Source organism: Gymnoscopelus braueri, assembly GCF_963280865.1.
Source record: "Gymnoscopelus braueri genome assembly, chromosome: 23".
Taxonomy (NCBI): Eukaryota; Metazoa; Chordata; class Actinopteri; order Myctophiformes; family Myctophidae; genus Gymnoscopelus; species Gymnoscopelus braueri.
Genome location: NC_137625.1, coordinates 38,742,726 through 38,767,977, shown reverse-complemented (window position 1 = coordinate 38,767,977; position 25,252 = coordinate 38,742,726). Strand labels below are relative to the sequence as shown.

Below are 25,252 nucleotides of genomic sequence, written 5' to 3'. Positions count from 1 at the left end.
ATTGGCTGCTCGGTGCTTGTCAGGAGCGGAGGAGGCTGGGAAGAAAGGACTGCGTGTGTGTGTGTGAGGGAGTGAGTGTCAGTGTTGCCATGTAGGCTTATTATAAGCAACTTTGGGCTTGTTTTTCTGTAAAGTTGCTTGTAAATATTGGTAGTTGGGCTTGTTTCTTAATGTTGTTTAAATCAGCGGCTCTAAAAAAAAATCATGTCAAGGACCCCCAGATTAATGTGAATTTGTCCACCGACCCCCCTATCTAAAAATATTTGGGGCCAGGTTTTTTTCTCCAAGGTTATTTTTGTCTTTAAAAAAAATAAAATAGTAGATCTACAAGCTCAGTTGTGAGCTTGTAGATTGGCTATTTTCAAAGCCTAGACGCTTCTTTCGGGCTTGTTTTCATAGACCTGGTTCCTTATTTCTCTCTCAAAATCTGGCAACACGTGTGAGTGTGTGTGTGTGTGTGGAATGAGTGTGTGTATGTGAGTGTTGTGTGTATGTGAGTCGAGAGGCCGTGTTGGAAAGTGGAGCACCACGCAATCACTGCTGCTCTAAACGACCGACCTGAAGAATGCTGCATTGCTTGTTTACGGCAGGATGTATGCGCATCCGGACACATGGAAACCACTGATCTGATGTAACGGAGCTTCGGAAGGACATTATCCCCGCTGCCAAGGAGTCTGCCTAGTGCCTGCCTGCCGCATCTACCCGGGTCTGTGTGTGTGACTGTCTGTATGTGTGTGTATGTGTGTGTGTGTGTGTGTGTGTGTGTGTGTGTCTGCCGGCAGCTTGGTGACAACGATCCAATGATGACAGAACACACAGAGACCCCCCGGGATCTGAACTGAACTGGCGCTGCGGCGGCGAGGAGGCGACGCGATCACATCTTTTTTTACCCGGGGAGAAGTCTCTTTAACGCGGGGCCCCGTCTAGTGCGATGATGACAACAACAGTGCACACATTTTTTTTATGGTGCTATTGGCGTTAGCCTGGGCTAACAGTGTGAGATCTTAGAGGCCAAGCTGCTTGGGCTTCAAGTGGCGACCCCCCGTCACAGCTAAGTACCTTGAAATAAAATCCCCCAAAAGTCTCCGTGGAAGAGGAAGAAGTATAGACGCTACTGTCCGGTTTTACGCGAGAAGAACAGCCAGACAGCTTGCCGTGACTGACTCACACAGAAAAAGTGCTGTCTTTTGTTCTCGTTCTGATTACTATTGTGAACATTGTCTTCGCTGGAGAGAGAGTCTATTATAGTCGCAGAGCTTCTTGAGTGTTGCTGTGTGTTGTTGAGGTTCAGCAGCTGTCTGTCTGCTTTGCTGTCAGGATAAAGAGACCAGCTCAGAGAATTACATTGCATCCACCTTCTGCATCAGGTGAGTGTGGGTTTGTCACGCCGTGTTATTCATAAAACTGCGCATCACCTCAGAACCTCGGACAGCTCCTTTTTGTGTTTTTATTTGTTGCTGCCGTAGCCCCCAAAAATGTCTATATCGGGCGTCAAGAAGTGTGACGAATGATCTATTTTTACCCCCCATTGCCTAACCTTAAAAAGTCCTTGCGCGTAAATGTCCATTTAGACACTAGACAGGCCTTTGCTGCTCATTCAGAGAGGAGTGCGTCGCCAGACCAAACACCCAAACCTTGGGGGAATCGGGGCAAAAAAACACCCCATTAATTCCCGTGGGTTACACAGCGAGTTAGTGTAGTCTGTAACCAGTGGTGGAAAAAGTACTCACTTTTTTTTTTAACTTAAGTAAAAGTATCAATACTGCAATATAGAAATACTCTGTTACAAGTGAGTCTGGAATTCAAAATGCACTTGAGTAAAAGTATCTGTAGTATAGGCATCACAATGTACTAAAAGTACCAAAAGTAAAAGTGCTCATTATGCCGAATGTCCCATTTCAAGTTTTAAAATGTATAAACATATTTTGAAAATAGCAGATCTGCAAGCTCACAATGCATGCATCGCTACACATTGTGAACTTGTAGATCTGCTATTTCCAAATGGCCGAAATGTATATAGGGCTGAAGTGGTTAATGCATGTTTTTATTTTATTATAAAGCTACAAAGTAACTAAAGTGTTCAAATAATTGTAGTGGAGTATAAGTACAATATTTGGATCCGAGACGTAGTGGAGTAGAAGTAAAAGTATTGGAAGTTGGAAATACTCAAGTAAAGTGCAAATACCTCAAAATTGTACTTAGTACAGTACTTAAGTAAATCTACTTAGTTACTCTCCACCACTGGTAGTCTGTAACGACGTTATTACAGCGAGCGGACTGTCGGCAGCAGTCAGCGGCATAGAAGTTTACCCCCTCTTTCTCTTTAAAATGGAGCCTCTCTCCACCTGATGCTGGAGGATGTGCAAGGATTTAGCAAGCTAAACTGTGACATGGAACAATTGACCAAAACAGCTCTTCCCTGTCCCCTGGTTCTCAAACTTTTTGATTTCAAGGACCCATAACTTAGAGTTACAGACCTGTAAGGGTCCACTTGGAACCCCCTCAAGGAACCCGGAGGGTCCCTGGACCTCACTTTGAGAACCACTGCCCCAATGTTGACGTTATGTACGGCCTGAACGCCACTAACCTTAAACCTGTTTCAAGTCGCACATGCCATGCTTTTAAGAATATTTACAGGAATTAACAGTGTCAGTGAATAGTGATACTCCATGAAGCTGTCTTTATTTCTATGAATGTAGAATTTATGTTTTTACTTCATGCTCACATAAGCTGCAGCTGCAGCATGTCTGTGACTGCATGCAACGCATGTCTGTGTTTGACATTCACTCATTCAGTCAGTCAGTCCATAACTTGGTGACATGTACTACTGTCTGACATATATCCTACTCTATAGGTATGTTTTGCCTTGTATGTCATTGATTAGTGGGCATGTATGCAGAATCACAGTAGGCACAACAAAACAAACAACCCTGTGCTGCTGTGTGGGCTCAGGCTGCTTCATTGATTTCCACGTTAAGCCGGGGCATCGAACAGCCACATTTCTAAACGATGCAGTCATCACAGTGTAATCACTTTTCCACATTATGGCAGTTGATTGCTCAATAATGGTGATGTGCATTGACTCGTCTGAACCAAGTATATGAGCGTCCCCGATATTGAGAATTGCAAAAGAGCCCTTGACCTGCGAGTCAGTGTGCAAAAAGCCTCTCTCTCTGGATTGTGGAGTTGTTGTTATCCTAGTCAAATTGACTGTTCGGACAGCCAGGCATATCCTACAACATGATGTATTGAAATAAGTTTGTCTAACCGTGACATGTTTTATAGTAGGCTCAGAGAGTGGTGCTGGGCTCTGTGCTGCTGAGCATTATCACAGTTTACTTTGTATGGAAGCCCCTCTCTCTCTCCTTTCCAAGCCAGTAGCATCAAATCAACTGTTATAGTTAATGTCACTGAAGGTCTGCACAGGCATGAAGACATCTTCTTTTGGAATATCAGTTTTCTCTTAAAATATGTTGAGTATTCAACTGGGGGCTCACACAGCCTGAGATTGCCTTCAATAATAAATGGAGGAGACTATCAGTTTAATTTACACATTGCCAGAATGGCAGGCTTTATCATGGCGGGATTGCCTTCTGTGTGTATATGGCCTTTATTATTTAAAGGAAACAACGTTAAGTGCTCCGATATGAATCTCGCTGGTGTAATAAACCCAGCAAGGGACATGCCATCACAGAGTCCCAATTAACTCCAATGAATTACTTTCTTATCACCCTTTCCTAAATGTTTTATTGTTGAGATGGACCAGTAAACATTATGAAGGGCGAAATTAGAAGACAGGGACTGTTACCATTGAGCAAGGTCAGCTGCTTTTATAGACCGGCTTCCCTGGATTCAGCCCACTGAAGCAGTTTATAGGTAACTACATTATTAGCACATCTCTATTACGCCCATTTCATAAGAAAATCTATTGGCCATTCAGCAATCTGGAATTGGATGCATTTCTTGATTCACGAGCACATTGATAAGCCTTCATGGGACCAGATGAAGCTGATAGGGTGGAGTGAACCATTTGAATGATTAAAGGCACGGTGGAGTGGTTAGCCATTCAAAAAAAGCACCATTTTGTGTAGTGTGTAACGTGATGTCATAGAACACTGGTTCTTAACGTCAGGGGTTCAAATGGAACCTTACGGGTCTGTAACGTCTCAGAGCTAAATGAACACTGAGGGTTTTACTGTGTGGATTGGGATTCCAGAGAATCCAGACAAATATGCCGTGGTGGAAAAAGTACTTTTTTCTTTTTACTCAAGTAAAAGTATCAATACTGCAATGTAGAAATACTCTGTTACAAGTAAAAGTCCGGAATTCAAAATTCAGTAAGTAAAAGTACAAAAGTATTGGTATCAAAATATACTTAAACTAAAAGTACTCATTAAGGTTGCAAATGTAAAAAAAATAAATAGCAGATCTACAAGCTCACAATGCGTCGCATCACAACGCATTGTGAGCTTGTAGAGATTGTAAATTTTCAAATGGCCAGAATGTATATAGGGGTGAAGTGGATACATAAATATTGTACTTAAGTACAGTACTTGAGTACATGTACTTAGTTACTTTAGACCACTGCAAATATGGTATCAAATGGGTGGGGTTGGGGGGCTTGGCCTGATGCATATCAGACTGGGGGTCCTTGATACTCAAAAGGTTGATTATCACTGTAATAGAAGGAAAAAAAGGAGGGAAAAAAAGAACATGGATATTCTGACATGCTTTGCTTTCATCCGGCACACCGACACATTCTGCTTCTCCAGGGTGGGATGAACGCATTCTGCAGGGGGGAATCATACTTACTGCCGAAAGTATTTGTAATTGTTTATGTTTTGAGCTGTGTGATCAGACAGTTCATGGCATGCCATCTGGCTCTGTGTTGGAAGGCCTCCCGGTTTCATGCCGAACGCAAATAGAACTGAACCAGCCTCGCCCCAGCTCTCCTGCGGGGATTAAAGCATCCGCCCTCTGCTCCGACATTCTGACGGACACCAGTCGCCTTCCTTTTTCCAAAGATACTTGCTAGACTAATGAGTAAAAAGTAAAAGAAGGATTTCATTTTTTAAAGATTCTCGTGTGTTAACGATGATCACCTCAGATCTTAATTTTACAGGTCCTTCTATTTTTGGTGTTGTTAAACCTATTGTAGGTATGCCCGTTTCAGAGAGAAATTTCCAATTCATGATGGATGTCAGACTTCAATCTTAACTCTTTTTGGGGTCAGATGCTAATCTTGTACGTCTGTGCTTTGATTTATTCCTGATACTTTCCCCCAACACATCGCTGCATATCCAGAGCATTAACAGCTAATGTTATTTGACTCTACTTGTTTACTGTGAAACCTTAAGATACCAAAAATAGCCTAATTATTTTGTTTCCCAATACTGTGTTTATACGATTTTTACAACAACAAATGAAATAAAATAAGCTCAGACATTTTACAAATGCACACAAATCATACTTAGACAGGATTTCAATATATGACAACTTATAGGCATAATAATATGTAACTTTAGCCCATCATTTCCCTCTATACCAGTAGTTATCAGCCAGTGGAGTAGTGTGGTGGTGTTTACCTGCAGAAACACATTGCCCTCTCACTGTATTTTGGTGTTTTCACTTTTTTGTTTTGGTAGACAGGGATGTTTTTGGGCGTCTACGAAAACAAACAGTGAAAACACCAAAATACAGCGAGAGGGCAGTGTGTTTCTGCAGGTAAACACCACCACACTGATACTATTCCACTGGCTGATGACCGCTGGTAGAGTAAACGGGTAAAACATGTGGTTATTGTTTTGTTTTTTAAAAAGGTAAACACAGGCCAAAGTTAAATACTGTGCATTTTAAATACTTGACTTTGACACTTATTATTAGTCTGGTTTCAGACCAATGAAGTCATCTGCCAACAAACTGTACTTAGCAGTCACTCACAGCACATCCAAATACCATTTAGACTCGAGCAGGTGCTGGACCAATAATATCATAAGACAGAAATACTAACGCCAAAGAAAGTCTGCACTTTCTCACTCCCTTAAGTGCAATCTATTGACAAGTCACGAGTGTCGTTTTGAGCTAATGATCTTCTTCAGACAAACAGACCTTCTTTTCTGTCTGCCATGAAACCATTAGGTTCATATCGGTGGGATCTGTGAACTAACAGGCTCAGCCACCACCAGGATCACCCCCTCCCTTAACCCATTAAATCCAGGAACTCATCTGTGTCATTTTAGATTTTTGTCTATAACCATTATTTTGTACTTTGGCTATTCAAAAATAGCAGATATACAAGCGGCGCTACGAGCTTGTAGATCTTTTTTTTATCGGGACTTTTTTTTTTTTTAATATTATTTTTTTACTCAAATCTTTCCTTCTGGGGGTCCCTGGAATATGTCAAGGACCCCCAAAATTATATGTTTTTGGCCGCCGACCCCATCTCAAATATCTAGTTCCAGCCAGGGACCCCCAGAAGCAAAGATTTTAGGTAAAAATATATATGTATTCAAAGATCTGCCCAAAATGTTAATGTTCAAGATTTTTCAAAAATAGCAGATGTACAAGCTCGGTGCCGCGCTGCGAGCTTGCATATCTGCTATTTTTGAATAGCCAAAGTATAAAATAATGGTTGTAGCTCAAATCTAAAAATGACACAGATGTGTTCCCGGATTGAGTGGGTTAATATAAAATGGTTTAACTGCAGTCTGCCTCCTGCGTCTCTTTGTTTCCTACGTGTCTTAACTAGCAATACACATGTCTACTCTCTGGTACACAAACACGGCTCCCTCCTCCTGCAACTGGTAGTGATATGAACCCTAGCGTCTGCATTCTGGGCATGTCATAATAGGCGGAAATGTCCCATTCTACAAGCTCACAATGTTTTGCATTGTACGTTGTTGTGAGCTTGTAGATCGTCTATTTTCGGTGACAAGATTTGGTGTAGAGGGAGAAAAGGAGGGGGCCAACTGTATAGATCAGTGGTTCCCAAACCTTTTTTTAGCTCGAGACCCAAAAGAGAAATTAGGCGATCCAAACAAATGAAAATAGCAGATCCACAAGGTCGCAATGCGTCGCTTCGCACCGCGTTGTGAGCTTGTAGATCTTCTATTTTCACTACTTCTTACACTTAAAAAGAAAAAAAATATATATATGTAAATTATTCGATTTATTTCGTTTTATTTATGAAATACTTGTTTGCAAGTATTAGGAGTTGTTTTTAATTGATTAAAAGTTGTGATTTTCTTTGTTGAAACTTTTAAAAATCTTTTGAAATAATATCGTTGGTCCACAACCCAAAGATGGGTCCCGAACCACTGTTGGGGACACGGTGGTGTAGACCAGTGGTGTTCAAGCTTTTTCATGCCAAGGACCCCTAAATTGATATACGTTTGGCCACGGACCCCCCATCTGAAAATGTTTTGTTCCAGGGACCCCCAGAAGCAAGGATTTGTGTTAAAAATGTTCGCTTTAAAAAAATATGTATATATTCAAAGATGTGCACACATTTTCAAGATTTTTTTCAAAATTAGCAGATTTACAAGCTCATATATGAGCTTGTATATCTGCCATTTTTGAACAGCCAAAGCTAAGTGGTAAAAATGATTGTGACGCTATGTTAACTAATTTCGCTGAGGACCCCTTAGGACCACTGGTGGTCCCCGGACCACTGGTTGAGAACCACTGGTATAGACCCCTGGGGGACCCCGGTAAACAATATACACATGGTTTTAAGTGGTTAAAACAGTGCTTATTGCAGTATCATCCTCCACTCTAAATGTGATAACTCTCTCTCTGACTCATCATATGCACGTAAACACTAATCACTGTTTTCCCTCAGTTGGCTGAAAAAGCCAAATCACTCATTTGCCACAAGGCATTAATTGTTCACTTTCGCCCGTCCCCACCGTTGACCTGACAAAGCTTCGCCTTGTTCTAACCAATCCTGTGGTTTTCAGGGGCGATCATGATAGCCCCGCTTGGCCGTGCAGTGACACTCTGGTATTTTAACACAGCGAGACAGCTCAGTGCGCACGTGAACGACCCTCTCATTAAATGTCATTACACGTCTTAGCAACAGAGCAGACAAACCAAGATTCTGTGTGCGGTGACTCAGGCATGTTTAAACGCAAGCCGTTTAGCCATTTTTTCCCTTCAAATTATGAAAAACATGTACATTTTCAGAGCTGTTGCCGACTGCTGTTGGCGAATGTGATGACAAAGCATTGTAGCTGGAATGCAAATGTGTGTGTGTGGAGGACCAAGGTCCTGTCAGGCATAGAAAAGTACCCTGCATCCCTTGGACTCAGGAATTAGCAAGCCAAATTTCGGATAACCAAATCTGCTCATTTAGAATTTCGGACACAAGGCAGAAGAAGGTCCTGCGTTGTGCAGTCAAGTGTAGCTGCCACAAATACACTTATCAGGCCGAGCTGAAGGCAAGACACTGCTCTATTAACCTCTCTGACCTTCTCCGCCCACTACAGAGCTATCTAGTCCACCTCCACCTATCCCTTTAACTACCACATCTGTCATTATCCAGGATTAAGATACATGGTGAGGTGAGATCACAATGGCTGCTTATTCATCACTAAGTGAATGACTTTGAATAGCTTATTCACTGTTCATTCTTTTATGAATGCAAAATATATTTCTTTTGTTTTTAACCAAGGTAATTGTCAAACTGTTGCAAATAACAACTCAAACGGACATATTACAGTATAGTGCAATGCAAGTATGCATCACTTTTTACGTCATGTGTGTGTGTGTTCGCGCGCGCGCGCGTGTGTGTGTGTGTGTAATCTGCAGCGCCTCTGTAAATGGTGTTGACAGTGAGAGTGCTGTGTTTAAAAAACACAGCACTCTCAAGCCTTCGCATTGCAAGCCTTGTTAGCTTCTAGACCTGTTCTTTTTTTTTGGCACTTGACTACCTCTTTTAAGTTAATTACGGTACCACACGACTCTCCCTATTTCCACTGAAAAGGCTTCGTTATGTACAAAAGGATTTTGTACACAACTCTTTCTGAATGCACTTGTTTCAGGACCCTCCTGGAGCGATCGCTTGAATTTACACATTTGATTGGTCTTGTCAGCACATATCTCATGCCATAAAAAGCAGGATCACAAACAGACAACAGAAGCTATTTCTTCAGGAGGAAATCTATATACCATTGGCAGTTGACATGTGGTAATCTAGTTCCCTGGAGCTGTCATACGTCCCAGTTCTGCTATTTTCAGCTTAAGTTCTCCTCAGAATAGGGAAGGCTTGGTTGAAGTGAATGTAAAAATCACACAAAGATTTGGCAGACCCCCTGTAGTAACTCTTGAGGACCCCCTGCGGGTCTACTGTGTGTGTGGACCATGTCATTCGCCGTGCACTCGGTTCCGCTGTGGTTCCAGGCTGAAGGCAGCACCGGTGCAAAGGGAAACTCTCACACACAAGAGAGCAGAGAAGGACCTCGTCGTTCATGCCGCTGTCCTCTGCCTCAGTGATGCAGCTGATTTCCTCTGCCGTTCCAGCCCCTCCCTTTGGGGACCACACAGGCCCACCAAGGGAAATTCTTATGATAGATGCAACGGTAATGTTACAGCGATGCGCATGATGTGCCACTACATTAGCAGGAGCTATTGTGGGCTTCAGAGGCCCCGATTTTCTTCCATAACCCAGTTAGATTGATGATTGAAACATCCCAGCAGCGAGGCATGATGGTGGTATCATAGAATCAAATTGATGCCCGGGCTGTAGGACCATTTGCCTGTGGTCAAGGGTGATGTATTAATCGTGTGTTCCTCGATTCAATGCAAATTGAATATGCTGGCGTGCGGCACGGAGCAATGTACAAGTGGAGCCATAGCTCACCGCGTCAAATGAGGCCGGCGATGATGCCTTACGCCATTGGTTCTCAAAGTGGGGTCCGGGGACCCCCAGGGGTCCTTGGGGGGCTACCAGGGGGTCCCTAGCAAAATATGTCAATATCGCGTCACAATCATTTTAACCACTTCAACCATATTTTATACTTTGGCTATTTTTGAAGAATCGTGAACATTTGTGCAAATCTTTGAATATATATTTTTAAAGCAAACATTTTTCAAACTCAAATCTTTGCTTCGGGGGGAAATGCACGAAACATTTTCAGATGGGGGGGTCCGCAGCTCACTGTGGGGGTCCTTGACATGAAAAAGTTTGAGAGCCCACTGCCTTACGGTGGTTAGCCTACTGCTTTGTGAATCAAAATGTTCTGTACTCCCCCTTTCGCAGCGAATTAATTGTCTCTTTAAATAAAAATAAAATAAAAAAATGAATATTCCATGCTTTTTTATCACTGGTTGTGGGTGGCTGCAGTGACAGTTGGACAGTGGGAACAGATTGGGCTGTTGACAGCCTGTTGATTGGCTGTTTGGCATGAGAATACAGGTTGCCCGAAGCTGTGTGCATGCGAGGACATGGCACACGTGTGTGTGTGTGTGTGTGTGTGTGTGTGCCACGCCGCTTGTGGTTAATTTCCATAACAGATGGGGTATGATTGACCAGTACCATGTCGTCCTGCATCCTCAGTACAGATCTGATTGAGTTCCAGCCTTTCCTCCTCTTCTCCTGAAATCCTTTGCATAGGCTGTAGCATGCTGTTTCCTGTGCTCTTACCAGTGGTGGAAGAAGTTCTACCAGTAGTGGAGTACAACTGTAAAGTTAAAGTTAGGGATGGGACGATGTGAAAAATTACATGTCACGATTATTGTGGCAAAAACGGTTGCGATTAATGACATTTTCGCGATAATCAAATATGCTTAAAATTTTAAATGCCACTTTTGTTAACCACTTGAACCCGCCAACATTCCTATTCTGGGGGTAAGGTTCGCCAAAAATTGCCGATCTACAAGCTTGTAGATCTTCTAATTTCGGCGAATTGTTTTGTGTTGAGTGAAATAAGAGCGTACCAAATGCGCTCTTTACTGGTCCGTTTTATCAAGCATAGAGGGTTTAAGTGGTACTGAATTTGCAGCTCAACAAAAGCTAATTCACCCTAGTATCAATTTCGTGGTAAATTAAAATCTCTGCGATACGATTATTGTGGGTGGTTTATTATCACAATCAACGATAATAGTGATTATCGTCCCATCCCTAGTTAAAGTACCTCACAATTAAGTACAGTACATGAGTAAATGTACTTGGCTACTTTCCACCACTGTCTGTTACTCATTACTTTTTAGCTGTGATAATATAGTTTTTATTAAGGCTGAAAAGCTAATGTCTTGTATCCCAGAGGCATCAGTTCTGATGAAGTGCATTGAAATCCTAAAACCTTTTTTTTCTCTTTAAGATTAGCTCTAAGTGGACTTCTTTGAGAAGTTAAATTGTAAGTGAAGTCAGTTAATTCCGCTAATCTCAGATTTGAGAAGAAGCCGGATTGATCTAAAACACGTGGATTATTAATTGCTAAAACGCTATACTTAGTTGACTGGATTCTCTGTACTAGGCCCCCTCCTGTTTTCGCTGTATATGAAATATCTTCGCCATTAATAGCTGATCTACAAGCTCACAACACGGTATGTTATGAGCTTGTAGAACATCTATTTTCATCAAATGTTCCCTCCAGAATAGGGTGGCTAAGAAGAATGACATACAACATGGGTTTTCAACAGGGGGACCCTGACAAAAAATAGTGACTGGGAATAGTTGATTGTCCCAAACAGTCGGTTGGTGGTTATTTGTGCAGACCGTAATGTGGAGGAAGATAAAGGAGATGATTTTCTTTGGACTAAAGCCTTGGACCAGAGGACATTGTGTGTGTGCAGGCCTGGGCTTGACATTTACTTTTTGAGGGACTTGTCCTTCGGACAAGTACATTTCCCATTCACTTGTCTAGACACTAAAGTTACTTGTCCGTGCAAAGATGAGGTCATATGGAGGAGATGGAATCATAGAATAATTAGTTTGATTGGTTGCTTATCATAAGACACAAAGAAAGATTTCACTGTGGTGTACACCATTATTATATTATACACTGGACCAAAGCCATCCATGCCACCATTTAGACCAGTGGTTCTCAAACTTTTTTCCTTGGAGCCCCCCTCTTACATCTCTCACACACACACACACACACACACACACACACACACACACACACACACACACACACACACACACACACACACACACACACACACACACACACACACACACACACACACACTACTAATATCATAACTGTGTTTACGGTGATGTTACATAATTTTGGGCCAGACCGCCATGGTTTGGAAACATTGATTTATACCAGCGCTTTTGGTGAATAATACAGTCACCATTCTTGTTATCTTTCACAGAGCAAGATACTTGATCTTAAAACACTGTATGCATATTATTGGGGGCCCTAAAATGGCTGACTCGCAGCATTTATTTGAGCTGTGAGCAATTTCTTTAAACTAATCTTCCTCTCTAACTTGCTAGTGTGAGCCAAGGATTTCAATAACAAAGGATTAAGGCCCTCTGCGTTTAGAAGAATCGCGCCGTCTTTGTCCTGCACAAAATCCCCCACACAAAACACACAAGCAGGACCCCAGAGGGAGCTGGGTAGGGGCGCAGATATGGAAGACATAAAGGCTAACACACTTCCCCCCCTATTACCTATTGTGAAACTTGTCACAGTGTGAAGATACAGGGGTGTAATAATGACTATGCAGAATGGTACTAGTCAGCAAGCAGGGAAATACATATCTGCTTTAATGCAGTGCGATTTGTCTTTTTAGTCGTATTGTTGCAAGCATTGTTTCGTATGTTTTATGCAACCACGTTCTGAAGATGATGGATTAAGTCGTTGGGGGGTAAAATGCGAAAACACCGGTGGTATCTTTTAAACAGAAGTGGGACACGGAAAGTGAAGACTGTGAGACAAGGGAGCGAGTTGAATGTAGCCTACCTTCACTTTAAAAAAAAGGCAGTCGTAAAGGGTGTAATTTATTAGGCTGGTTTGTCAGTGCAAGACAAGTTTCATCATAAAAGATATATGGCTACCCCAAGGGAAACTTGCCCACATCTGCAAGATTAATAAACTCTTAAATTCTCAATTATTCTGTTTCAAAAAGGTGCAAGTCAGCAGTAAGCATTCAACTCAGCCTGGGTATTTTGTGGCAGATGCTCTGAGCCAAGACTCACAATCTTTGATTTAGAGATTGACAAAAGGCTTTGTGTTTTAATTCATTCTCTGGGCTAAAACTATAGGAGCTTGAATGGTTGTTGTTTTTTTTGACGGCAACAAAGAATGCACACTAATGAGAAAGGAAGAACGCCACCCTGAAGACGAATGTTTCGGGAGACGGATATTTATTTCCCCTCGCCTCCAGCTCAGAGTGGGGCTTGATTAATTGCTTCGAACCCCACCTGCAAAGGTCTGGAACGATGAGGAGAAGTTCGTTGCTGCTGTTTGGATAAAATATAGGGCAAGATTTACATGAATGAGAGATAATACTGTATGTTATGTGTGACTCAAAATGGTTAGATAGTGACAGATAATTAACCACTTGAAACATGGCGTCCTTATTCTGGGGTTAGCATTCGGGAGAAAATATATAGCCGTTGCCGTTAACGCTGCAATGCGTTGTGAGCTTGTAGATCGGCCTTTTTTTGGCGAAAGAGTGAAAACGGGAGGGGGCCTAGTATAGAGCCCTGGTGGACTTGGGTCAATTAAGTGTAGGGTTTATGTAACTAGGGAACGTCTGGAATTGCCTGTCTCTTTGTGTGTGGGTTTTGACCACGTGAACAAACAACAACATTGTTTGGGGGCTTTTCGGCGCGCTGCACAAGAGCAGAAGCGACGGGGGCCTGTTTTTGAATTAGCGGCAGAGGAGCGTCTGCCTTCAAGGGGGGGCCCAAGCAATTTCTTTTTTAAGTGTGTACTGTGAACAGGGTGTTGGTCTCTCCATGGGAAATGGAACATCACTCCCCATATCTCATATTAATGAGTCGCCTTATGTTAGAGCCAGCTAGGGGAAAAAAGCCTGGTAAAAACAGTGGATTAATTGGTTTCCGTTTTACAGGAGGATGACATACAGTAGACTGCCATCATAGTATGTCATTACCCATGTGTTCCCGGGTGCGGGTTGCTAATACGTAGCCTACGTTATTCTTCCTCATTAATTAAGACGCTATGATGGGCTATTGTGACCTCAGTTGCCTTTCTATCTTGGGCGGTAACGGATGAGGAAGCGAGAATGGCTTTAAGTAAAAAGTGAAACCTTATTACCACTTGAGAGATCACCTGAAAGGCAGACATAGCTTAGCAGGGAAAAAAAACATGATGGATCTGCACGAGAATTTGGCTGATGCCAGGCAAGTACACACTTTGAACCTCTACCACCACTACTGTGGATTTGAATTATATCTGACCTCCAAATATTGCTGATGATGCTCGATTTTTGGGTCCGATGCCAATCCCGATTTTTCCCGAGTCCTACACTACCGTTTACCAATATTTTGACTCAAAAAGGACAAAAAAGTTTCTATTCAATCAATTTGAAAAAGTCAATTAAAGTTAAAAAAAAAATAGAACATTCAAAAATAGCCGATACAAGCTCACAACGATAATAATCAACCAAACTGATACATCGGCCGGGCTCTCCTCCATACAGCCAGGCCTCCATCCTGGAACATAGGAGGAGGAGGGTCTCATACGCATGGCGACCCAGGAGTCTTAATACCTACCTCAACAGAATGTCAATGAGTGCACAGCTTAGGTAACATAATGAAATGGAAGGTAACTCCCCCTCCACGATCAATACGTCTGTTTTTTCTTTCTTTTTCTAACTCGGGACCCATTTAGTCCAGAGTACACTCTGTACTGATGTCAGGATAATTGTCTACTGTTGTGACCCGAGGCCATACTTGATTATCATGTAAAGAGTGAGATGCTCCGCTCCACTGGCCCCTGGAGATACCGTTGGCAGGCTCTTCTTTGCGTTGCCTCTGTCTCTTCTCTGAACACATAGAAATACAAAGGTGCCAACTGGAAAACAAAACTGGTTCTTCAGAGTGATGTCATGCCATTCTTGGTTCCAGAAAGGTTCTTCATAGAACCATTTATTTGAATGGTTCTTTAAAGCAACCCATAACCACTTAAATCCTACACACACTTCATCGACCAGCGTCCCCCAGGGGTCTATACTTGGTCCCCTCCTTTTTCCTTCTACACCAAATCTCTTCATTGTCATTGAAGTTTTCAGCAGCTAGAATCATGACATTGTTTGAGCCCGTTTTTTTTTAACGCAACACTGTCGCAAATTCCCTTGTTGAAGTGAATTGTGTTCAACTGTTTTGCTGCTGTGCGCAACAGGCACAGATTCCCCGCCAGGCCAGGTTGCCTACCCAGGGCTGTGAAAGTCATAGTAGCTAATTGGAATGGAATCTGCTCAAACTGACTGGTATACTCATACAAAACCATGTATAGGCTGTATATCTTTTCTGTCGGGTGGAAACCTTGTCCAAAACCGTTCCTTTAAAAAAATCTCATTGTGTTTGGAGCTTGTAGATCTGCTATTTTCACTCTTTTGGTGCGACGCTCTCATGATGAAGTAGGACATTCATTCATGAAAAAAACATAAAAAGTTGAAAAATCGGTATCGGCATCGGACAGACAATCTGGTATCGGTCGGGCTCTAGCAGAAACACACTGCCCTCTTGCTGTGTTTTGGTGTTACCTTCCATTTCATCACTGTTTGTTTTTGGTAGTCCAAAAACATCCCTGCCTACCAAAACCAACCAACCAACATACAGTGACAGGGCAATGTGGTCCTGCATGGGAATATCACCACACTACTCCAGTGCCTGATGACTGCTGGTCTAGAGGGAAATGATGGGTAAAATAATGATATATTGTTTTGTTATTTAAACACAGGCACATACTATGCCTTTAAGACATGCCCAACATTGGAAACGCTTGGGTTTAAGTGGTTAAAGGTACCATCAAAAAAGGTTCTTTGCGGAACTAGAAAAACAAAGGTTCTCTAGAACCCTATGAGGAACATTCCTCACTAAATAAAATGGTTCGTTAGAAGTTGATGGCTCTTTGTGAAACCATATAGCCTTAAAGAACCATTTACTGTAAGAACCATATTTCTTCTGTGTGAGGAGCTGCCTTACTGTCTGGCAGTAATATGCACAGTTTGTTGCACCAAACGCACGCTTATCGCCTCCTCTGCTGCTGAGCTCCTAGAGCTGACTGAAAGAAAGTTGCCCCCACTTTTGTCCTTTGCAGCCGCCCCCACGGCTATCTGTATATAGGTTGACGGTGGAGGGCAGAGCCCCGTCCTTCACGCTCCCTCTTCAAAGGAGACTTAACCCATTCAGACCGGGGACGCATCTGTGTCATTTTAAGATTTCTTTGGGCTATTCAAAAATAGCAGATCTACAAGCTTGTAGCGCGGTACCGAGTGCCACGCTACGAGGTTGTAGATCTGCTATTTTAGAAAAATCGTGAAAAATGTGTGCAAATCTTTGAATATAAATATATTTTTTTAAAGCAAACATTTTAACTCAAATCTTTGCTTCTGGGGGATTCTACAAATGTCTTCTAAATCCTAACAGTTTTATTTTAATTATGTTGCTATAATATCAGTGGTTCTCAAACTTTTTTCATGTCAAGGACCACCCAACAATGTTGTTCCAGGGACCCCCCAGAAGCAAAGATTTGAGTTAAAATGTTTGCTTCAAAAGTATATATACATTCAAAGACTTGTATATATATACAAGGCTTGTATATCTGCTATTTCTGAATAGCCAAAGTATAAAATAATGGTTAAAGTGGTTACACACAGATGCATTCCCGGCTTTAATGGGTTAAGAGACGCTGCCATAGCTCAACGTGAAGGGCAATCTGGGATCAAACCAGAAGTGACAAGCTTAATAAACCATCATCTGGCACGGTGTCACCGTTCTCCCTTGCAGAGAGAGAAGATTTCTTTCCATGGCAAGGGGTGTGGGAGGGATAATTCCAGTGCTGTTTCTAATGTACATTACACTTTCATAACTAGGCCTCAAACTCAAGTCCACAAAGTGTCAGTTGTCATATAGGATCACCCTAGGTGGACGGCTAAATTTAGACGTCTTTCTGGAGTTTATTGGACAGGACCAAACGTTGACCTCCGCTGAGTAATGAACTGTGTCACTGCAGACTTCAGGAATCATCTTTAACGGAACTCGGAACGAGCGCCAGTCCCAATTCATCTTGTTACCGCGAGTGTCGTTTCGGTTTGGGTTAGACCTCTTCTTTTTTTTTTTGCAGGGATAAGATAGAACTTTCTAGAATTAAGTTCATCCATCACTGCCTAAATTAATCTAAGAGAGGTGGTTTGCATTGTCGGCTTGCAGGGAAAGCCTCGCTCCCTGTGTCCATAATAAATGAGACTTAGGGGAATGTTGGCAGCAGGTAAAACAAAAACAAAGTGCCTTTGCAAGTATCTGTACACACGGCATATAAAGTAAAAGTCTCCTCCAAGGTAGAAAGGCTTTTATTTTCATTTGCATTATTTTCTCCAAACCCATAATGCATTAAATGCACCCATAGGTAACCCTGCCTCCTGCATCCGTTTCACTCCCGTGCTCTATTGCGGTATGCTCCGTAAAATAATAGTATGCAGCAAAGCACATACTGTATCTACGGCAGTGTATATAGGCACACTTCTGTTGAGTCCATGCTTTCATGTTTCTTCCTGTGAAAATGCATTAAAATTCAACACAATCTGCATGCTGGCTATGAATCATGCAGCCGCTCCTGCCTCGCCATCAACAGGAAGCGAGGCGGCGCGAAGCATCGCTCCCCCTTAGTCACCGCGTAGTCTCGCCTTCAGTTCATAGGGAATTGTTGTGGAAAATCAAAGTCGAGGTTCCTGTTGCATCAAACCATTCGAGGAGATGCGTGTTCAGTGGGGAAATTATTGTGTTCTGTTCCAGTTTAAGGCACTGTTTCTCCTCTCCGGTGACCTGTTTGTATGAGCAGTAATGGATGTTACAGTTTTGTGAGATAATGAGAATGGAAATAGATATAAAAAAGAGAAAAAAAAAAATTGGTTTGAAGTTCTCTGTTGACAGGCAAAACCACCCACTGATATGCCAGATGCTGCATGGCTCTCGCTGTTAGTTTTAGCGTTTTGTTTATGCTTTGTGTGGATGTATTTCTGTATGAACAGAACTTTGAATGCTGCTGTGGCTGTGGCTGCAGCTTATCATGCAAGTTATATATGATTTATTCATGGTTTGAGTAATTGTAGAAATCCATGGCTTGTAATTGGTCTGCGTTGTGATTTAGGGGTCCAATTACATCGGCCTCGCTGAAAGCAGGGCGATTCTTAATGTTTTGATGGATTCGGATTCTACGGGCTCTTTCACCAAATCACCATCAGTTCTTGCTTTGACTGTCACTTGAGTGTGCCCTGTGCCACAGAAGATGCCCACTCATCTAATTACCTTGGCACTGTGGCGGGGGGCACCCGCTGCCAGGAGTACCGAGTGCCTTAATAATTCTGCAGAAGCTCTGAACCGAGCCAGGCCTGTCCACTCCATTGTGCAGACGAAGCAACACTTTAGAGGACATTCAATTCCTCCCTCTCTCTATGTGCCACTTTTATCTATTTGTGTCTTTAAAGATTAATTTACAGGCACTAATTTCACTTTTCCGTCCTGCAAATTATGATTATCTTGCTTAAAGGGCTATTCCTAATCCTCCCCGTTCACTTTACATATCAATTTGCGTTGGTGTCCACATGCTCATTTATTTTCTAGATGGCTACTTATAGGTTAAAGTATAATTCTCTCTGCTACATCATGCACATAAATAAGGCATTATCATCAGTGGAATACAAACTGCTGGTTATTAATCCTCCTTTTTTGAACGGTTAGCCATGGGGCGTAATGCATATCCTTTGTCTTGTGTACAATTTAATCTTCTCTGTGGAAGTACTTTGTTCTGCACAAAATGAGTTTTCAGAAGAGCGGCAAGCAAAGACTACATTTTCAATATCTCGGGGTGCTTTGAAGCTAATGGCCAGTGAAGAGGGCACAACAGAGGGCCGTCAAACTGCCTGTCATAATTGTTTAGCCAGCGTGGAGTCACCGTTTCCGTCGGGCTATTCAGTGATGTCGATGGCATCTGTCTATAACAAGCTCTTAGCTGTGTGAAGAGGCCGCTATCTAGGCATCTAATACTCATGTGAGCTGAGCTGAAGACTCTTGTTCCACAGACACGAAGTGAGGTCAGTGTGTTATGTGAAGAGGCCGTTGTACCACTCAGAATTCCCCCCAGCAATTATTTGTAATTGAAATTGTTTTACTTGTACAGTATGCCAAGTACATTTTTGCATATACAGTACCCAGAATTTGTCCTGTGCATTTAACCCATCCTAACTATTTGGAGCAGTGGGAAGCCATTTTCCAGAGCCCAGGGACCAGCTCAGCCGCTAAGGCCCAGCACTGGCAGGGACATAAAACTGCATGTTCCTGCCAGCTTGCCATGTATTTTTGGTGTGAGAGGAAACTGTGGAGGACGCAGTGGATACTCCCGTGAACACGGGGAGAACATGCAAACCCCACTCATTCGGGTTTGAACCCACAACCTTGCTGTGAGGTAACAGTGCTAACCAGTGATCCACCGTACCGCCCCAGCAATAACTGTGATCACAGTGCACCGTGGATCGCCTTGTGGAGAAGTTAAACTTACAATCTGGTTAGAGTGTAGATGGCACCTTTCTCAGACCAGTTAAAATGAACAGCTTTGTTGGCTACAGTGAATCCTGCCAAGGCGCGGGCTGCCAGTGTGGCAGGGAAAGGAGATGTGGAGCATACAATACAGGATCTGTCAGGGGAGGAGAGGCGAGCTTCCTCCCCTGTCACCTGCACCTCTTTCATCCCAGAGATCGATGTCAGCTTGCTTGCCCACGGGGCCCCCATGAATCCTCATTACCTGGCAAGACCAGGAGACAGACGGGGACCCGTCCACAGCTTCCCTTTGAAAGGAGGGCTGCTCCTATCCTTCCCTCTTGTCCAGCTGGGAGTGTGGACATGGGCCAGCACACCACTCCCTGTCAAAACCACACACAGGTCCCCAGACAAGATGGGGACAGGACAGGGTCTGGCAAGGTCACCTCAAGCGAACTATTCGGAGGATTTCATGCATGCATTATTGTGGATTGAACTTTTGGAGATGCTGCACTGATTGTCTGCAGGCTATTGAAAATAAATACGGCAAACAAAATGTATTGCAATTTTGGATTAGAATGCATTATGCATTCCAGTCTCAACTGCAGACTTTTAAATTGAATTTGACAGATTCTCTTCATAAGAATTCTGACTGGCAGTCTATGTTATGCGTGTGACCTATAGGTACTGGCAAAAAGAGATGCCTCAGGGAATGGTGGATTAAGTATAATGAAGCTGGGCTTCTTGCATCTCCATTAAGGGGTGATATGCATTCCTGGCATGATTTAAAGTCCCACTCAACCGCTTAGAGAGGATAAGGTGAATGCCAGTAAAATACAAAACAATTCTGAGTGCTGGCATTCCTTCCCCAAGGTGAAACAGTTCTCCCCTGATAGCAGTGGTGTCTTCCAGGATAGTCTCACAGCAGCTAGATGATTAGATAGATATCTTCACATATGGGGCACAGCTATAGAGCACCGAAGTCCTGACGTGACTCGTTCATCCCCAGGTTTGCGGAAGTAATTTCTCTATGGAGAATAACATTGGGTCATCTTAGAATCGTCTCATATAAGAATTGTGGTCCAAAAATAAACACCGCGTGTCGGCGTTATTGTCAGGGAGGGGGTTCTGTATCGTTTATGATAGTCAGTCACTTATATTTGATACAGTCTGTTTCTGGCGAAAATGTAACTAATTCGGCGGAAGTAACATTAGCGTTTTCTCACCGTCAGTTGATGCTTCATATCCATAAGAGTCAACACGCCGGGGTCATTTGTTTATTTTTGGAACACAGTTCTTATTTGACGCGATATTAAATACGTCTATGGGATTCAGAACGGGGGTGGAAAACTGCGAACCAGGTAGACAAACAAAGGATGTGTAAATGACGTCAGACTTCGGCGGTCTATAGAAAGGTTGTTAAGGACAGCCCCCCATGACAAAAAAATTACACAAACAATGCCCGACAGACAAATTGACTGACTAACCACAGATATATCTGAAAAGATTTTGTGCCAGGTACCCCCATAGGTATTGGTAAAGATTTGAATTCAAAATTATTCCAAATGAGTCACAATGTTTCAATATTTCAATGTTTCAATATTTCAATATTTCAAATCCAGATCAACAAGCTCGCGATGGTTGTGAGCTTGTGAATCGAATCGGGGACTTTATTGATTTATTAGAGCCCATGTGGTATGTGTCCTAACCACTCAGCTATTATGATTAACCCATTGACCTGAAGACGATTTTACAAAATGTAATGTCTTCTAAATCCCAATCCCGTATGTTTCTATGTCAGTGGTGCTCAAACTTTTTCAAAGGACCCCTAAAATGATATGTATTTGGCCACGGACCCCCATCTCAAAATGTGTTGCTCCAGGGATCCCCAGAAGCAAAGATTTGCGTTAAAAATATTCGCTTTAAAAGAATATACACATTCAAAGATTTGCACACATTTCCACGATTTTTCTAGCTTGTATATCTGCTATTTTTTAATAGCCAAAGTGTAAAATAATGCTTTTTAGCTCAAATCAAAAAATCACATAATGAACCGTTTTTTTACTGTCATTATGCCAATTCCCCCCACATTTCTGTGTTACCACTGCTATTGTACCTTACTGGCTCACCTTCCAGTGAGGAGACCCCACCGGGAGGATGTAGCGCCCCCGTCCTACTCCTCCTGTTCGACAATGCCAACTGCAGGCGCCACCCAGCCTGTAGGACTTGCAGCGGCCCTTCCCACCTGTCGTCCTCCGCCAACCACAGGCAAAATGTGTTCATATGCTGTAGTTGCTCGGCCCAGCCAAATGCACATCGGTGGATTTTGAAACCCTCGACTCCGGTGGGGGACTGGTACCCCTACGTCACGCAAGCATTTTAGGGTATTCAAATAGGATGCACCTGTTTAACCCATTAAGACCGGGAACGCATCTGTGTGTCATGTTTTAGATTTCTTTGGCTATTTTTTTGCAAATCGTGATTATTATTTTTTTGCAAATCTTTCAATATATATATATATATATATTTTTAAAGCAAACATTTGTAACTCAAATCTTTGCTTCTGGGGATTTTACAAATTTCTTCTGAATCCTATAATTTTTTTTTTTAATTGTACTTGGCCGTGGACCCCCATCTCTAAATATTTAGTTCCAGGGACCCCCAGAAGTAGTAACATAGTTCAAAATGTTAGCTTTAAAAATATATATATTCAAAGATTTGCACACATTTTACATGATTTTTTTTTTTAAATAGCAGATTTTTTTTTTGAAAATAGTGGAAAATGTGTGCAAAAAAATAGCAGATCTACAAGCTCATGAGCTTGTATATCTGCTATTTTTGAATAGCCCAAAGAAATCTGAAAATGACACTGATTCTTTCCTGGTCTAAATGGGTTAAAGAATGTTGCTATGCATTTTGCAACTAAGTCTGTATCAGGAGGGGGTCATTAGGAAGCAGTTCAGTAGATCCAGGGAATTTTCAGGAAATTGGTGCCTGTAAGATGTTCAAATGTAGCGTATTGGGGCATTTTTAAAAGCCACACTGGCCGGGTCACCTGCATGTGTCACTTTCGCATACGTATACATCTGAAATCACTCTTCTTCTGGCATCTTGAAACTGTCTTAGCGCCGTGTCTTGACGTGTGAACCGTTGGTCAGATAGTGGCCAGATCGGCAGCATCGTTCTGGAAAACCAACGGCAGTTTGGTCATCACTGAGTCAAGATGACGAAGCAGTGCGGCTGGATTGACCCAGGATGGCTTGGGCATATTTCCTCCCGCAGCCTCTTAATTTAGCTCCATCACCAGAGCAGGCCTGTTACGTTTGATACCCGCCATTGCCCTGTACACGGACGGCGCCTGCGGCTGCTTTTAGACTCGTCATGTCTTCATCGCTGAGTGCTGCTGTCAGTTTGACAAAGGCGATTGGTCCTGCTGGCTGAGTGCTTGTAAGAGGAGTACATGGAGGCAATTGTGTGCTTATAGGCTAAGGCTCCTACCTAGTCAGCAGCGTTTGCAGCTTCTAGTGTGGCCAATGGCGCGAGACAGCTTCACATCCCCTCACGCGGGGCATCTCAACCACTTTGTCAAATATACGCTACACTGTGTGCTCCTGGAGTGCACATCATAATTTCGGGGCAATATTGCCCAGAAAACATGTCTCAGTTCTTATTTTATTTCCAACGTGATATAATCAGCTTCTTCCACAGTGGGGCTCATCAGTGATAGAGCCCGACCGATGCCAGATTACTGGGTCAGATCCTAAATTTGGACAGTGTCCTAGACCAGTGATTAACCAAGGTTTTGACTGACATTTTGCCAAGAAGTGCAACATCTTGAAATCTATTAGAAACGCACAAATAACTTTGTCATAGATAAATCCAATGCCTCTACAAGCTCACAGTATTGTGACGTGTTGTAAGCTTATATTGCTATATTTATTTGAAAACCTTTGAAAATCTTTAACTTTAATGACATGCCCAAAACAGGAATGCCAAGTTGAAAGTGGTTAAAGGTCCTATGATTTTTTTTAAAATGTTTTTTGGGGGGTTTTATGACCTCAATTACACCCAAAAAACCTGAGCTTTGAACATTCAGTGGATTTTCTGTGGTCTGGGGTTTTCTGAATAATTAGGCAGAAAAGTAATCTGAGATTGGCCCTTGGAGTGTGAAGTCATAGGCCATTAATCCCGCCCACTCTCCTCCTCGCCCCTCCCCTCCCCTATCCTTTCCTTTGGGGGGGGGGGGCGGAGCAGAGGTGATGATTGACAGGCAAAATCCCTCAACAGCGACACCCGCAGGCAAAGATTTCTTTTTTCATTGCAGTTGAAAAGGCTTTAGAAATGTGAGAGAAAAACACCTGCAATGGATCACTGGAGTGGAATTTTAAGTTAAAAAAATGTATACACGTTTGAAGGACCATGACAAAGACTATTTTTTTTTTAAACAACTTTATTTATGGTATTTTCAGTTATTAGGACATACAACCCCACATATACCCCACCCTCCCCGGTTCCCTCACAGAAAATAAAATTACAACAATAAAACAACATTTATACATGGGGGAGAATTAAAAAATAATAAAACGAGAGCAGTAAATAATTGAAGTTGGAGTTGAAAACAAAATAGACAAATATAAATGAAATTAAAATTAAAAAGAAAAATTCTTAATAAGCTTAAGGGGGTTTAGCGTATCCAGACCAGACAAAATAAAATATTATACCAAAACTGAGTCAAGGATGTGCATCCCCAAAACATATGGCCAACAGTGGCTGGCTCCAGATTACATCTAATACAGGTAGAATCTATATCAGGATACATTTTGGACAGTTTTTCTCTCGAGAAATGCAAACAATGGAGTATTTTGAATTGGATCAAGCAGTCATGACAAAGACTTTTAATGTGTTGTAAAACTAAATGTCATGAAAGCTTTAAAATAATGAATTATCACTTTCCATAGAAAGTTATTTAGAAATTTAATTTGATCCTATTTTTCATCAATTTCAAATTGTGTTTAGATGTAATAGTACGGTCAACAAGCAGAGGCAGCACAGACGTGTGGGGAGGACTCGAAGGACCACTTTACCCATTTTTTCACCGCCCCTATAAGTGAGGTTTGGATATTTGTACAACAAATCCTGCGCTGTGATTGGCCAAAAATGTACCCCGCCTAACCCTGCACCGTGATTGGCCAATCACAGTCTATTCAGGACTGTGATTGGCCAGTGTCACATGACACATGTGCATAGCCCTATATAAGAAACCATAACTTAAAAAAAACAATACATTTTTTTTTTTTAAGTTATGGTTTCTTCCATCATAAAGAGTGTTTCAATAAATGTATTTATTTTTTGTACATGATTGGTTGACTCCATTCAGTATTGTGATTAGCTAGCAAGACACCGCCCACTTCACACAGGGTGTGATTTTTTCTTAATATGCCCATTTCTTCACATATTTATGGCACCATTTCTGTCTATTCATTCTGTGGCTGTGGACAGTTGAGAAACCTACCTACCAGTGACATCATTGGTAGGCAGGTTTGATCATTTCAAACAAGATTTCAGTATTTCTTT

The 25,252-nt window shown here is 42.2% G+C and overlaps 1 protein-coding gene across 1 annotated transcript in view; it reads left to right on the top strand.

Moving 5' to 3' along the window:
* Positions 1-518: 518 nt before the first annotated feature.
* large1 (LARGE xylosyl- and glucuronyltransferase 1) overlaps positions 519-25,252 on the top strand; it is a 122,299-nt gene continuing 97,565 nt past the window's right edge. Inside the window, exon 1 of the mRNA XM_080420667.1 lies at positions 519-1,367. The gene's annotated coding sequence lies outside the window, so the exon portion shown is untranslated. The remainder of the gene's footprint in view (positions 1,368-25,252) is intronic.